The 14,735-nt window shown below is 46.6% G+C and overlaps 1 pseudogene across 1 annotated transcript; it reads right to left on the bottom strand.

The window, feature by feature from the left end:
* Positions 1 to 12,550: 12,550 nt before the first annotated feature.
* On the bottom strand, positions 12,551 to 14,488 carry LOC310793993 (ERO1-like protein beta pseudogene; annotated as a pseudogene). The gene has a single exon. The product of its transcript is annotated as an ERO1-like protein beta pseudogene (transcript).
* Between the last annotated feature and the right edge of the window lie 247 nt (positions 14,489 to 14,735).

Genomic DNA, 14,735 nt, shown 5'->3' on the forward strand with positions numbered 1-14,735 from the left:
CACTCTGCTGTGAAATAACACATTCTGAGACGTGAGCAGCACTCTGAGACGTGAGCAGCACTCTGCTGTGAAATAAAATGCTCATTTGAGAGAAAAGACTGTAAATAACATATTCCACAAACCTATGAAGGATTTGTTGCCATGCAGAAACAAGTGGTCCAATCCTGAAACAAAAACAAAGACATTTATGATGAGGCAGTGCAACACTGACTGACCTCACATTCATCTGATGAGGTAGTGCAGCACTGACTGACCTCACATTCATCTGATGAGGCATCGCAGCACTGACTGACCTCACATTCATCTGATGAGGTAGTGCAGCACTGACTGACCTCATCATTCATCTGATGAGGCAGTGCAGCACTGACTGACCTCATCATTCATCTGATGAGGCAGTGCAGCACTGACTGACCTCATCATTCATCTGATGAGGTAGTGCAGCACTGACTGACCTCATCATTCATCTGATGAGGTAGTGCAGCACTGACTGACCTCACATTCATCTGATGAGGCATCGCAGCACTGACTGACCTCATCATTCATCTGATGAGGTAGTGCAGCACTGACTGACCACATCATTCATCTGATGAGGTAGTGCAGCACTGACTGACCACATCATTCATCTGATGAGGTAGTGCAGCACTGACTGACCTCATCATTCCATTTTTATGGGAGTAATTTCCCAGCCAAATACAATCAACCTTTTTCATAAAGTCATTACAAAATCTCCATCTGAAACAATTTGCTGCAGGCAATCATTACAACTGATTCCCCAATGCTCCAGGAATGATAACAATTTCACTTGCTGACCTATTCCATAAGTAACAGATTCAGTTTAATTATATAGGAAACATCAAAGCCAAATTTTATGTTTAGTCCCTATATCAATATTAGGCTATAGGAATATTTGAGTGATACTGGAGATATATAGATGGAACTTGCTGCATTCTAAGACCATAATATAGTGAAATTACAGCTGTGTGTGTGTGTGTGTGTGTGTGTGTGTGTGTGTGTGTGTGTGTGTGTGTGTGCGTGTGCGTGTGTGCGTGCGTGCGAGTGAGAGAGAGGAGAGAGAGAGAGAGAGAGAGAGAGAGAGAGAGGGATAGGGAGAGATTGAAAATCTGCAAATCTTTTAATATTAACCAGCTAGTGAAATCATAGTAATCCTATAATAGGATAAGACATTTTCATATTCTGCCTAGTAACCGTATAGCGGCGCAGGTCTACATTCATTTCGCTCCACAGTCATCCTCAGCCAGCCAGTGACATCATTCCCCTTTCACCCAGTTCTCTGACGGCTGCGGGAAGAGGTAACCAGCGGTCAAACCATGATGCGTTCAGGGACTGCTCCGCAGCTCATACATCCGACCTCCGAGTGGTAAAACACGAGTTGTCGGAGCATTCCAGCAGTGATGTAGTGGTGAATAGCCTACAAAGCTGGGTAATCAGTGATAAGGTAGCCTAAACAACCACCCATGGGAGTTCGACCCCCCTGGGAGTTAGAACCCCCTGGTCTGAATTCGGAATGGTCTCCAAAGCCTCCTGGACACACTCAAATTCATCATAAATCATGGATGATAGTATAGATTTGGTGATGTCACCAGTGATGTCACTTGTGCGCCTAAGGAAGATGTCATTAGTGAGTGATGTCATCAGTGAGTGATGTCATCAGTGATGATGTCACCAGATGATGTCATCATTGTCATTGCTGGAGTGACATCACATTGTTAGGCAATTACAGTAGGGCAATCATTAGGTAATTAGGGAAATTAAGCGTCCCTAATTAGGCTACTTATTTAAAAACATGTTAGTTCGCCCGCAGGTGTAGCCTGGTAACCGCAGGGGTGCTCTTTACGGTACACTGAAAGTTTCAGCCCAATCGCAGAATGGCATAGCTGTGGCCGAACACAATTCCGCTCAAACACACACAGACACTTTGCATTGTTATTATAGGATGTGTAGACTATGAATTAATTTACCTTGGTCAGCGTACAAATCAAAAGGTCGGCTATAAAGCGTTTAATTTATGAAAAGACAACTAAAAGTTCAATAAACAGAGAAAATAGAAATATAAGAATGGATCAGTGATGTTGTGACGTGACTTGCTTGAACTGCAACATGTAGGCTTTACCTTTTTAGTTTACCTGCAGGTCGGCATGCCTTCGTATACTCCTATTGAAATTAAACACTTATGAATGCAAGTAACATAATAGCCTAAAACAAATATTGTAAAAATAGCTTAAGAAACACTTGACTTGACTATTTTTAAGCTACCTATCACCTCGTTGGGTCGTTCAATTGCAATATTTCCGACAGCACTTGAAGGCAGCATCTGAGCCGGCGCTCCAAAGAGGGGGAGGAGGAGGAGGAGGAGGAGGAGGAGAGAGACTCGAAGCGGTGCTTATTCCCTGCAATCAAGGTCTGTTTGTGTCGGTACCTTGACACACTTCAGGTCTCTCATCCTTTCTATCTGCTTCAAATGGCGACTTCTGCTATCATAAGAATGAAATCCACTTGTGTTCATTCATTTGCAAAATAACAGCATCGGGGTTTGGGATGTAATAAATGACTGAGGATGTCCAGGGTTTTTCATTATTGGGATTGTGGAAAACAATGTGGAAAATGTTTTGCTTTGCAGTTATATAGTCTTAGATAGACACCCTCCCTCGTCTTGATGCTGGGGTTACTCTCGGACAAACCTCTCCTCCTCCACCACAGCTTCCTCTCATCCTGTCTGTGGATTAGACACGTCTCTCTATTTCTGCAACACAACTGAAAAGTGCAAATCACACGGGGGTGTCGTGTGCAGCTTCATGCTGCGCAAGTGCGCAATTACCAAGAGCGATGCGAATATACAGCACGAAATTGCGATGCGAATATTGACCCACCTGACACCTGTCAATCACAGCAACAGATGTGTGTACACGTCGGAAGCGAATTTCTGAAAAATCGACCTTGGTCCGAAAAAATAACGCTCAGCGAAACTTCGCCCGTTGGTATGCACGGTTGCGATATAGGTTCGCAAAATATATATTATATTGACGTGCGAATTAATCGCACGAAAAAAACGCTCCCGAGGTGCGCCGTTGCTCATCCGCCGCATATCAGTTCAGTCTGGACTGGGGTTACCATCGGTCAAAGTGGGAATGAGGATCTGATCAATTTAACACATTTATTTTCCACAACAACAAGCTTATACCACCAACAACAACAACAACAACAACAACAACAACAACAACAACAACAACGACAACGTCAACAACATAGATTAATAGGCTAAGTTCAAATAAACATTTGCCTACATATACAAATAGGCTAAATAAAGCCAAGTTCAGACAACAATTAAATCAGCAGTGATCTCTAAAGCTGCTATACTGTTGTGTTTTTGTGTGTGATTTGGTATAGAAATGCATATGTGTCGATACTGATGGCCTAGTGGAGAGGCTGAAAGCTCAGTTAAACGACTCATCTGTGACTCAGAGAAGAGCTACTGCACCTCATTTCACTGGACACTGGGGACCCCCTGTCATCCCTTTAAGACCCCCTGGAGTCGCCCGGACGACCACAGGGAAGTATTGGCCCAGATAATTAGTTGCTCTAAAAACAGCAAGCTGCCCTGTTTAAATCATGCAGTTGTGAGCTCCACTCATACTGAACTGAATAGTTATAGCAGCTGTGATGCTCCATACAAAAATAACTATACTAGTCTTGCTGTTAAGGATATTGGCTGACAAGCTACAAGCTTCCTGTGTAATGCGAAGGTTTTGGTACGGAAGAGGATTAGGATCACACGAAACATGTATTTGAATTCTGAGATTAAAGGCAGAATTCCGATATTAGAATTCTGACATTCTTCTAAAAAAAATTAAAGAATTCTGTTCCATATTTTGGACCTGCATTCCAACCTGATCATTTCTTGCATGCACCTTATCCTATATATGGTGTCCAAAAAGGGTCACCAGTTTATGGGTCCGCACATGACATAAATCCTGTAACAGCTAGATCATTTTTTCCAATGTGGGTCCCATGCTGGAAATGGTCAAGAACCTCAAAAATAAAGATGCCAAATATGAATGGAGCGCGGCTCCAAGTCGAATACAATTTCAACATCCTAAGAGGGTTCTGATCCCATAATCCCATCATGCTGTGGCAGCCACAACAAGCCATTGTTCTCCATTCAGCAGAAAGAACTGCTCCTAACAGCTCACAGCGCATCATCTAAACAGATGAGACGTGAACTGATGAACCCTCTGTGGGGAAAAAGACACAATTTGAACACTGTGGACCTTCTATCCATGCACATTTTTCTGATTTCCCTCAGTGAGCTTTGAATGGAAAATAAAGCTTTGACTGTCATGATGTATTGCTGGCATTAAGTAGCAGTCTTCATGGTCTCCTTGAGAAAGACACTGAATCCCTATAGCAGAACCTGACCTCTGACCATGTCTACAGTATCTATGGGTTGAGAAGATTCAAAGACCTCTTAGGCTCATGAAACCTGCTCAAACTCATTGGATAAACTCAACAGTGCTTTGTCATCAAGCTAAAACTGCTTTTCTTAGTTCCTGGAAAGTAGATTATTTTGGAGATTACAGGGTTTTCATCTGATGGCGACATGTTTTTTCAACACATAGGATGGTTCAAGGAGGTTTAAATTGTCATTTTGACTGGCCAGTAATTATGCCACTGAACTAACCGTAGAAGTGGTGAATTCTAATAAGTCTTGTCAGAAAGCGTTGCATTTGACAATTATGCAGCCATTCCTTCATCAAACTGTCAGGTTTACAAACTCACTATCTCCACCAGGCACAGAGAGCCATGGAGGGGCTCATGTGTTCGGTCATGTGTGTGTGTGCATGAGTGAGTGAATGAGTGAGTGAGTGAGTGAGTGAGTGAGTGAGTGAGTGTGTGTGTGTGTGTGTGTGTGTGTGTGTGTGTGTGTGTGTGTGTGTGTGTGTGTGTGTGTGTGTGTGTGTGTGTGTGTGTGTGTGTGTGTGTGTGTGTGTGTGTGTGTGTGTGTGTGTGTGTGTGTGTCTGTCTGTGTGTATAAGACCAAAGCAGCCTTCTCAGCAGCAGCAGCAGCAAGGCAAAGTGAGCAGAAGCCTAATCCGGCCCTCATGGTGTCCGTGTGTGGCTGCTTGGAGTGGGACAGATAATCACCACCAGATGCTGCTCCATCTTTGGTCATTAGTAGGCCAGGACTGTCCATGAGGCACCTGCACTCTTCCACAGAGACACTGACACAAGCTAACCATTAAACAAATAAGATTAGGCTACTTTGAAGTCTGGGGAAAACATGAGTCCATTTCAAATGAGTGACATATCAAACCCAATACTGTAGTATGCCATTTGTCACGGCTGCACCAAATTGAAAAAAAATAAATACATGTAGATGTGTAGCCCAGTGGTTCTCAACGTGAGGTCAGAGGAGCACAGTGGTCCATGAAGGAGTACCAGGGGGTCCCCAGAAAATTCACGAGTTATTCTCTGTTATGGAGGATGGGGGCGGGGGGATCACACCCATTTTCAAACTCAAACTTGATCTTGATGTCCTAAATGACCTGCAAAGTTCCCTGACTACATCTTGCACAGTTTTGACACTATAGTGTTCCCAAAATCTGTCCACAGACAGACATGTAAACACCACCTGGCAAAGTATTCAAAATGGCTTCTGTGGTAGTTCCCGCTAATAGGTGTCTCCAGGACCACATTTCGCCATGATGAGACGCACGCACAGACAGTCACGGCAGGTGAAAAGTCTTAGATTTGGGTCAGAGACAAAACAACTCACACATGCTCTTCACATGTGTGATCCCCCTTGTCCCCACTGCTTCATCTGATCTTCTAGGTGACAGACAGACAGACAGACACACAGACAGACAGACAGACAGACAGACAGACAGACAGACAGACAGACAGACAGACAGACAGAAGGACGTGTGCCAGCCTATGATTTTAAACTGTTGTCAAAGTTTTGCAGTGCACTGCAGCTGTACTGTGTTGTCTCTGGGACATTGACCCTGAACAATAGAACATTGTTGTCCAGCGTGGCAGACTGGTCCACGTGGCAGACTGGTCCAGTTAAATAACCAGTGGTCCACTCCTCTGTCATTGTGTAGCCACGCTCAGTGAGGTGGAAAAGCCATGGGATGGACTCAGGACCGAGGGGGGCAGGCTGTCTTCATCGCACGGAGGCCAATGCCCAGTTATAACAACTGCAGTTCTGTGAATGACCACTTGAGGCTGGCTGCAAGAGCGAGTCAATCCTGGCATTCACCCCCATGTTAAAATGCCATTTCACCTTTCATGACACACCTGTGCCAGGTTGAAATTGGATAGGTATAACTCACCTGTATAACTCACCTGTTTAGAGTCAACTATCAAAAAGACTGTTTTGGGCATGATTGACAGGTCGCCTGTCCAGTGATCGCGCAGCTCGCCGATCACAGACATAGCAGGCGGAGCTACAGCTCTGTGGTCTCGTGCGACAAAACCAAGATGACAGCGGCCACAATGCCAAACTAGGGGCTTCAAACCGGTGACGTCACACACACTCTGTCCATCTCTTTCACTGTCAGGACAGACAGAGACAGTCACACTCTGTCCATCTCTTTCACTGTCAGGACAGACAGAGACATACCTTTCTTGAAGCTGTCTTGAAGGTTTTTGGATGTGCAGGGATAGCGGAACGCATCTGAACTTGGGGGGGCCGGGGGGCGTGTCGGGGGGGCGTGTCCCCCCCGAATCTCGGCAGCGCCGAAGAAAATTTTATGTTTTTTGGACTTTTATCCATATTTAGAAGAATATTTAATTTTAAATTAACATTAGGATTATACTGTTGTGATGTCATTATTCAGTATCTTCTCCTTTTCTATTATTAGTATTAGTATTAATATTAAATACTGAGTATCTCATGAAAAACTATTAATATTGCATCTTTTGTGTTTAGCTCCGTCTCACAGCAGGCCCGGCTCCAGAACCAAATTACAGAGGGGGCCTGCCCCTAGCTTGGGGGGGCCAAGGGGGGTCCGGGGGGATTCTCCCCCGGAAGAAGATTTTGTACATTTTAAAGTAAAATTCGTCAAACTGGTGCATTTGAGAGCAAAAGGAAGAGGCTAAATCTATGAGGAACTACACACATCTCTAATGTGTTGTGACTTTACAAATAGGCCTAAACAATTAATATTAAATGTATTTACACATTGTGCACAAATTGCATTCATTGTGACAAATTTACAATAGTTAATTAATATCCAGCCAGAATCATTGCAAATGGAGGTTCAAAGTAACAGTTAGCAATAGCATTCAGTTAATCAATGCCTAATGACAGCCAGATTCCGTTTTAAACTTTAAAACAGAAAAACGGAAAAACGTTTTTAGCACACACAAAAAAAAAAAAAAAATTTAATGGGGGGGCCAGTTTAGGGAATGGGGGGGCCCGGCCCGGTCAGGCCCCCCTCCAACGCCGGGCCTGTCTCACAGCATTGTAACATTGTAGTGCAGCAAGAAAGGAAAACTACTGTAAACATTTGAACCACATTTCTTGTTTAGAACCTATAGCTAGCAACATCGCCATCTCCTGAAAAACATTAATATTGCACCTTTCTTGTGGCTACATCACAGCATCTACTGAAAAACATTTATAGTGGATCTGACTTGTTTAGTTCACTTTAGATTCACATCACATCTGAAAAACAACCAGTCGAGTGTAATAAGTAAATGAGGTTTAATTGTAAAAAAAAAAAAAAAAAAATCTAAAAAAAAAAAAAAAAAAAAAATTTTTTTTTTTTTTTTTTTTGGGAACTGAAAAGTACCCGGGCCGCGGCCCGGGTGGCCCGGGCGGTTCCGCGATCCCTGTGCATGACCACTTCACAGTGTGTGACTGACATACCTCAAGTGTTACTGGTTCAAACATGAGACATCGACCATCTGACAGAATCAATGCCACCTCTCACAAAATAACTGCTGACATTACGGTCGAGGTTGTGAGTCACAATGAGGTCACTGCTCACAGCTTTCCAGCGGCAGAGACATGTGCGTCTCGACTCGGCACGCTTAAAAATGAGCCGTCATTTGGACAAAGGCCACTTCTGGAGTCACGTTTGAATGCACTGAACGTTGATAGCAACACGTGTGACAGAATGCCTCAGCGATTTGTGGTCTACTCTAGAGCAGTGATTGTCAACCTATTTCCTATCAATGGACCCAATTTACTCACCCCTCCACGCCTCACCCCTCCACCTCCACGTCTCACCCCTCCATCTCCACGTCTCACCCCTCCACCTCCAAGCCTCACTCCTCCACCTCCCCGCCTCACCCCCCCACCTCCCCGCCTCACCCCTCCACCTCCAAGTCTCACTCCTCCACCTCCCCGCCTCACCCCTCTACCTCCAAGTCTCACTCCTCCACCTCGACGTCTCACTCCTCCACCTCCCCGCCTCACCCCTCCAAGTTTCACTCCTCCACCTCCAAGTCTCACTCCTCCACCTCCCCGCCTCACCCCTCCATGTCCACGTCTCATCCCTCCACCTCCCTGTCTCACCCCTCCACCTCCAAGTCTCACTCCTCCACCTCCCCGCCTCACCCCTCCACCTCCAAGTCTCACTCCTCCACCTCCCCGCCTCACTCCTCCACCTCCAACTTGGAGGTGGAGGAGTGAGGCGGGGAGGTGGAGGAGTGAGAGTGAGACTTGGAGACTCCAAGTCTCACTCCTCCACCTCCCCATCTCACCCCTCCACCTCCAAACCTCACGCCCCACCTCCACGTCTCACCCCTCCACCTCCCTGTCTCACCTGTGTGTGTGTGTGTGTGTGTGTGTGTTGCGTGTGTGTGTGTGTGTGTGTGTGTGTGTGTGTGTGTGTGTGTGTGTGTCTAAATCAGTGGTTCTCAACTGGACTAGGCTCACGACCCACATTGTTCCTAGTCATTGAGTCGCGACCCAAATGTCAGATTACTCAAAGTCTATATGTTTTTTAAAACAGTTTAAACCGGTGCTGCTCGCAGCAAGCATGCCATGTTTGGTACCAACCCACTTCTGGGTCCCGACCCACTGGTTGAGAACCACTGGTCTAAATAAGTTGTGTGTGAAATGTTGCTTAATCATCAGTTTGACACGGAGGCCCTGACAAGGTGAAAACAACAACGGCAGCAACATAAAGACAAAATAAAGGACAACAGTCCGGAACCATGCAACAGAGAGACAGATGAGCTGAGAGAGAGACCCATAGAGAGACAGTAAAGTGAGTGTTGTCAAGTCACAATAGGAGTCCCCAGAACCGTTTGGTCCGAAAGCACCTTATCCCATTGATACCTGATGCAGCATTTGTGTGTGTATCCCTTTAAGACCGCGAACCGCGTCACAAGGGATACACACACAAATGAGGGATATACACGCAAATGCGCTGCATCAGATATCAATGGGTTATATCAGTACAAGTCGAGTCTCCAGTCCCGAGTGTTCGAGTCCGAGTCCGGAGTTAGCCTACTGAACATGAGTTAGCCTACTGAACATGAGTTAGCCTACTGAACATGAGTTAGCCTACTGAACATGAGTTAGCCTACTGAACATGAGCGTGACCAATGCACACGTAGCCTGCTTCAAACCATCCCCATCCGTGAACTCACATTCTATTTCATTTTGAGATTCCGTCCGGCCTCCAGCCCGGGGGGGGCGGGCCTTTTAAGACACTAGAAAGTGTACAGGCCAATCAGGGACTTGCCTCATAGTTGACATAACCGGCCAATCAGGAACGCCGCTGGCAAAACAGTAATGGCTGCCGTGAGATACATCCCTTTGTGTGTGTGTGTGTGTGTGTGTGTGTGTGTGTGTGTGTGTGTGTGTGTGTGTGTGTGTGTGTGTGTGTGTGTGTGCGCGTGTGTGTGTGTCAGCATCTGCGGCAGCTGCATAATCACTTTTCTCCTAAGTCACCATGAAGGTCTGCATCTGTGGAATGATTCATCCTGGTCCTGGTCTCCATGGACAGCAGCAGCAGCAGCAGCAGCAAAGGTGGACTCTGGCGCCATCTAATGCCTGCAGAGTGGATGTTCATGTGTTAGTTGCTGGAAAATGATGAAAAGAATATGCACGCTGGCCCATGAAAAGAATAATCCAAAATAGAGGCTTACTGATGAAAAAAAACAAAAAAACATAATATGCTCTAGTGTAAAACAAATATTAGAATAACAGGTGCACAAACAAAATAAAAAGTTCTGTTTACACCATCTCTGGTACCTTGGGGGATTGACTCCCATGATTTTTGGCAAGGTATAGCCCTAGACACCAATCAATTTAATCACTCATATAAAAGGAAAGGAGGGCTTCGGCGTTCCTTATAGTGAAAAAATGCTTACAGAAGGTAGATGTTGCTAAACCTAAAACCAACAAACCAGATCACGTCTATTTCTCCACCAGATTTAGCACACAGTCGTACGCAGTGAGGAATATCATTAAACGTAACTGGGATCTCATCAGGAGCGATGAGACGTTACAAAGGGTCTTCCCAGATCCCCCTATATTCTCTTTCAGAAGAGCACCTACTTTAGGAGATAAACTAGTGCGCAGTCACCAACCTGCCAAGGAGACAGCCACTTGGCTACCTAGAGTCCCGAATGGCACCTTCAAATGTGGCCATTGCAACCAATGCGACCTAGTAGTAAAATCCAAAGGCTTTACTCATCCACACACATTACAGACCTACTCTTTAAGACATTTTGTGAATTGCAAAACCACCCATGTTATTTATATTCTGTCTTGTCTTGCCTTCGATGCGAGGTGTTCTATGTGGGACGCACTAAGCGACGGCTTCAGGACCGTCTAGCAGAACATAGATATGGTGCTAATATTAACAACATGGACTATGCTTTGGTCAAACATTTCAAAGATAGCCATGCTGACTACTCTGTCTCTCTCACAGCCATCGGTATAGATCATATCCCATCCACATCTAGAAGAGGAAACCGAGAAAAAGCCCTGAATCAGTTAGAAAGCCGCTAGTCTCTTAGAACAGACGAGTTGGCTTCCGCAATTTTCAAATGCTTCCGCCATACCGTCTGTACTTCGTGGGGGAGAATCATGCACCAACCGGAATGGGAAGTAGAAAGGCGGGTTTTCCGCTCATTAGTCCAATCAGAATCTCAGAAAGGTGGGTCTTCCGCTCATTAGTCCAATCAGAAACATGTTGGCTGTTTTAAATTCTGTTCCATGAAGAACTCGCCTTATATTAAAGCTTTTTAATGAAGAAGAGTGCCTTGGAATCTCAATTTAATCACTCGTCATTTAAAGAGTGGCAAAAGTTGCTTGGCAGATAAAACTAAAAGGATTTTTCATGGGTTGCTGCTATATGACAATTTCTTAAGTACCGATGTGAAAAATACTTTGATTTTCTTAGTCGAGACGGAACCAATTTCCACAGTTGATTTACAGCATAACTCAGGCAAGGTGTGATTAAGTAGTGTTTTGGCTGAGTGCCAGTGCACCTATCTATTTTACTGCTCTATTTCTAACGGCACATTTGAGATATCTGTTGGACTAGAACCTGTCCTAAGGACTAGAACCTGTCCTAAAGGACTAGAACCTGTCCTAAAGGCTTCTCTACATCACTGCTTGTCAAAATGACTCCCTGGGGACCTCCCTGGGGTTGGCTGATCTAGCTCAAATATAGAGGCTTTTGCCTGGGTTTTGGAGATATCAGCCACAGAGATCTCTGCCTTCTCTTGAATACAATTGAACTGGATGGCACTCGGCTTGTAGTGCTCGAAGCATGACCCGGTTAATCAAAATAATGCACAGACTTTGTTGTGAGCAGTTTCGTGTAGGAACTATTTTCTTTTGCACTCTCATGTAGGAAACTAGCTAGCAGCTAGCCGCTGTAGTTCGGTCAAAAGAAAATAGTTCCTACATGAGATGGATGATGATGATGTTCTCATGACTTCAAGACTGTTTTGACAAAGGCAATAGGCTGAAAATTACAGTTCAAGATCTTTGAGACCTTTCACATCACATGACCTCTGATGCTTTTATCCTAAGCTACTTACAATACTTACTATCTCTCTCCTCCCCCACATCCCCCCGCTCTCCCTCCCCAACCCCTCCCTTTTCCTGTTCTCTCCTCCCCCACACCCTCCCGCTCTCCCTCCCTTGCACCCTCCCGACCTCCTCCCTTCCCCGCTCTCCCCTCCCCCACATTCCCATGTACCCTCCCCACCTCCTCCCTCCCTTTAAGTGCATGGGGTTCAGTATTGATCCAGATGTCCCTGAAAAAAGCCTTCTTTCGGGCTAGGATACGACTATTGGCTACATGCACAACTTCTTTACTTCCTGAAATTAGTACAGCTTCTTTATTTCCTGTCCTACACTATTGGATGAACTGATTAATCAGGTGTGCCTGATCATTGTTGTGACTGCAGCACACCTGACATTAATCAGTTCATCCAATAGTGATGACAGGAAATAAAGAAGCTGTACTAATTTCAGGAAGTAGTGAAGTTGTGCATGTAGCCCATTGGAGTTCCCTGTGGGCTGGGGCCACCTGCTGGCCAGGATGAGCGTCTGTTACCTCTTCTCCTTCAACAGGGAGCGGAATGTGTGTAGCTGCTGTATGCTGGTGGACAACCTGCTGAAGCTGTTCAGTAAGGCCACGATCTCCTGTCGGCTCAGCCGGAAGCCTTGGGATGGACTGTTTTCAGGGAGGTTCTCGATCTCCTTCTCAGAGAACAGGATCTTCAGAGCCGTGCCTAGGCCCTCAGTCTGCAGTTTACCCCAGAGTTTACACTTACTGCAGCCCACACAGTCCATGATCCGAGAGATGTTTTTAAAATGGAGACGGAATTCCTCCTTTAATGTTTTGGCTTCCGTGTTGTGGCCGGCGAACATGGACGTCTCATCAAAGTGCATTGGGAAAGCTTTGGTCTCGTTGAAGACGTGCAGCAGCAGCTCCTTGGTGGCTCCGTCCTCCTGGGCGTCCCCGGTGTACAGGTCGACGAAGGCACGTTGGAAGTAGGGCGCCGCCTTGGAGAGCGCCCGCAGCTCGATCAGGTAGAGGAAGTACAGGTTCTTCAGCCGCCGCGTGCCCTCGCCCTTCCTCTCTGCTGGGTCAAAGCGCAGCAGGAACTCCTGGATGTTGGGGCCCCACACCGACTTGCCCCACCCCTCGTCGTGCAGGTATTGGGCACACAGGTGGATGTTGATGCTGCTGTGGAGGCCAGAGATGAGCCGGTAGAAAACCCTCTTCTCCAGACACAAGCCTTCCAGCCAGTTGTAGAAACCCTCCCCATCGTCGTCTCTTCTGCTTGGGGCCAGAGGGTCCAGAGGGCGGTACACAGACCTGGGCTTGAAGCAGTTCTCCTCGTAGATGCTGTTCCACACCCTCCAGGCCGAGGGACCCTTGTATCCGGTGTAGCGCTCCGGGTTCAGCAGCAGGTCCACATACTCTGCGTCTGGAGACGTCTCGTCGTCCAGCTCACAGAAGAGGTCCTGAGCGTTGTCCTGCTGTGCCCAGTCAGCGAACACCTCTTTACTCTGGCTACTCAGAGTGATGTTGATGGCTCCCAGTTCCTTCACGTGTTCACAGTCGGTCATGTCTGACATCGTATCTGCTGCCTGGGAGGACTTGCTGTGGTTCCCAGATTTAATTCCCACGGGGATCTTACTCTCTGGGCAGGGCTCCACGTTGCAGTCTTTGATGGAGCACTGTCCGTCGTCTGGCCAGAAGGGGCAGGGCCTCTTCAGGTTCACCCTGTAGTATCTGAAGTAGTCTCTCTGTGTCAGCCTCCGGATGTGCGGGTAAATCTTCAAGTTGTTGAAGACGTCGATGCTTTCGACGTCACAGGAACAGTCATCCAGGACTCCCGTAAAATGACAGAAACAGCTCTTGTCCTGGCTGTCTGGAGCGGGTATGTTCTGGTCCTGGCTGTCTGGAGCAGGTCTGTTCTGGCTGTCTGGAGCAGCTCTGTTCTGGTCCTGGCTGTCTGGAGCAGGTATGTTCTGGTCCTGGCTGTCTGGAGCGGGTCTGTTCTGGCTGTCTGGAGCAGCTCTGTTCTGGCTGTCTGGAGCAGCTCTGTTCTGGTCCTGGCTGTCTGGAGCAGGTATGTTCTGGTCCTGGCTGTCTGGAGCAGGTATGTTCTGGTCCTGGCTGTCTGGAGCGGGTATGTTCTGGCTGTCTGGAGCAGCTCTGTTCTGGCTGTCTGGAGCAGCTCTGTTCTGGTCCTGGCTGTCTGGAGCAGGTATGTTCTGGTCCTGGCTGTCTGGAGCAGGTATGTTCTGGCTGTCTGGAGCAGCTCTGTTCTGGTCCTGGCTGTCTGGAGCAGGTCTGTTCTGGTCCTGGCTGTCTGGAGCAGCTCTGTTCTGGTCCTGGCTGTCTGGAGCAGGTCTGTTCTGGTCCTGGTCCGTTTTGGGTTTGCTGTTGTTTTGTTGAAAGCTGCCCAAAACAAAGTGGTGGAAGGACCAAACCAGAAGCAACACAGCAAACGCTTTCAAAGTGATTTTCCACATCCTGACTGGCTGATGCAATGGCAGAGAGAATAAGGGCAACTCAAACCCATTCGAGGAAACTACATCTTTCAACAGCCCAGGTTTGGCACTGATGACATCACTGATGACATCACCACCGTTTCAACAGCCCAAGTTGACATTATCGATGACATCATCAATAATGCCTGCTATAGCAGCTATTGCTCTTCTTCCTATTTGCCAGTCTCCATCTCTGCTAAAGACAATACTTCCATCTCCATGGACTCTG

The sequence above is a fragment of the Poromitra crassiceps genome (genome assembly GCF_964638095.1).
Source record: "Poromitra crassiceps genome assembly, chromosome: 19".
Taxonomy (NCBI): domain Eukaryota; kingdom Metazoa; phylum Chordata; class Actinopteri; order Beryciformes; family Melamphaidae; genus Poromitra; species Poromitra crassiceps.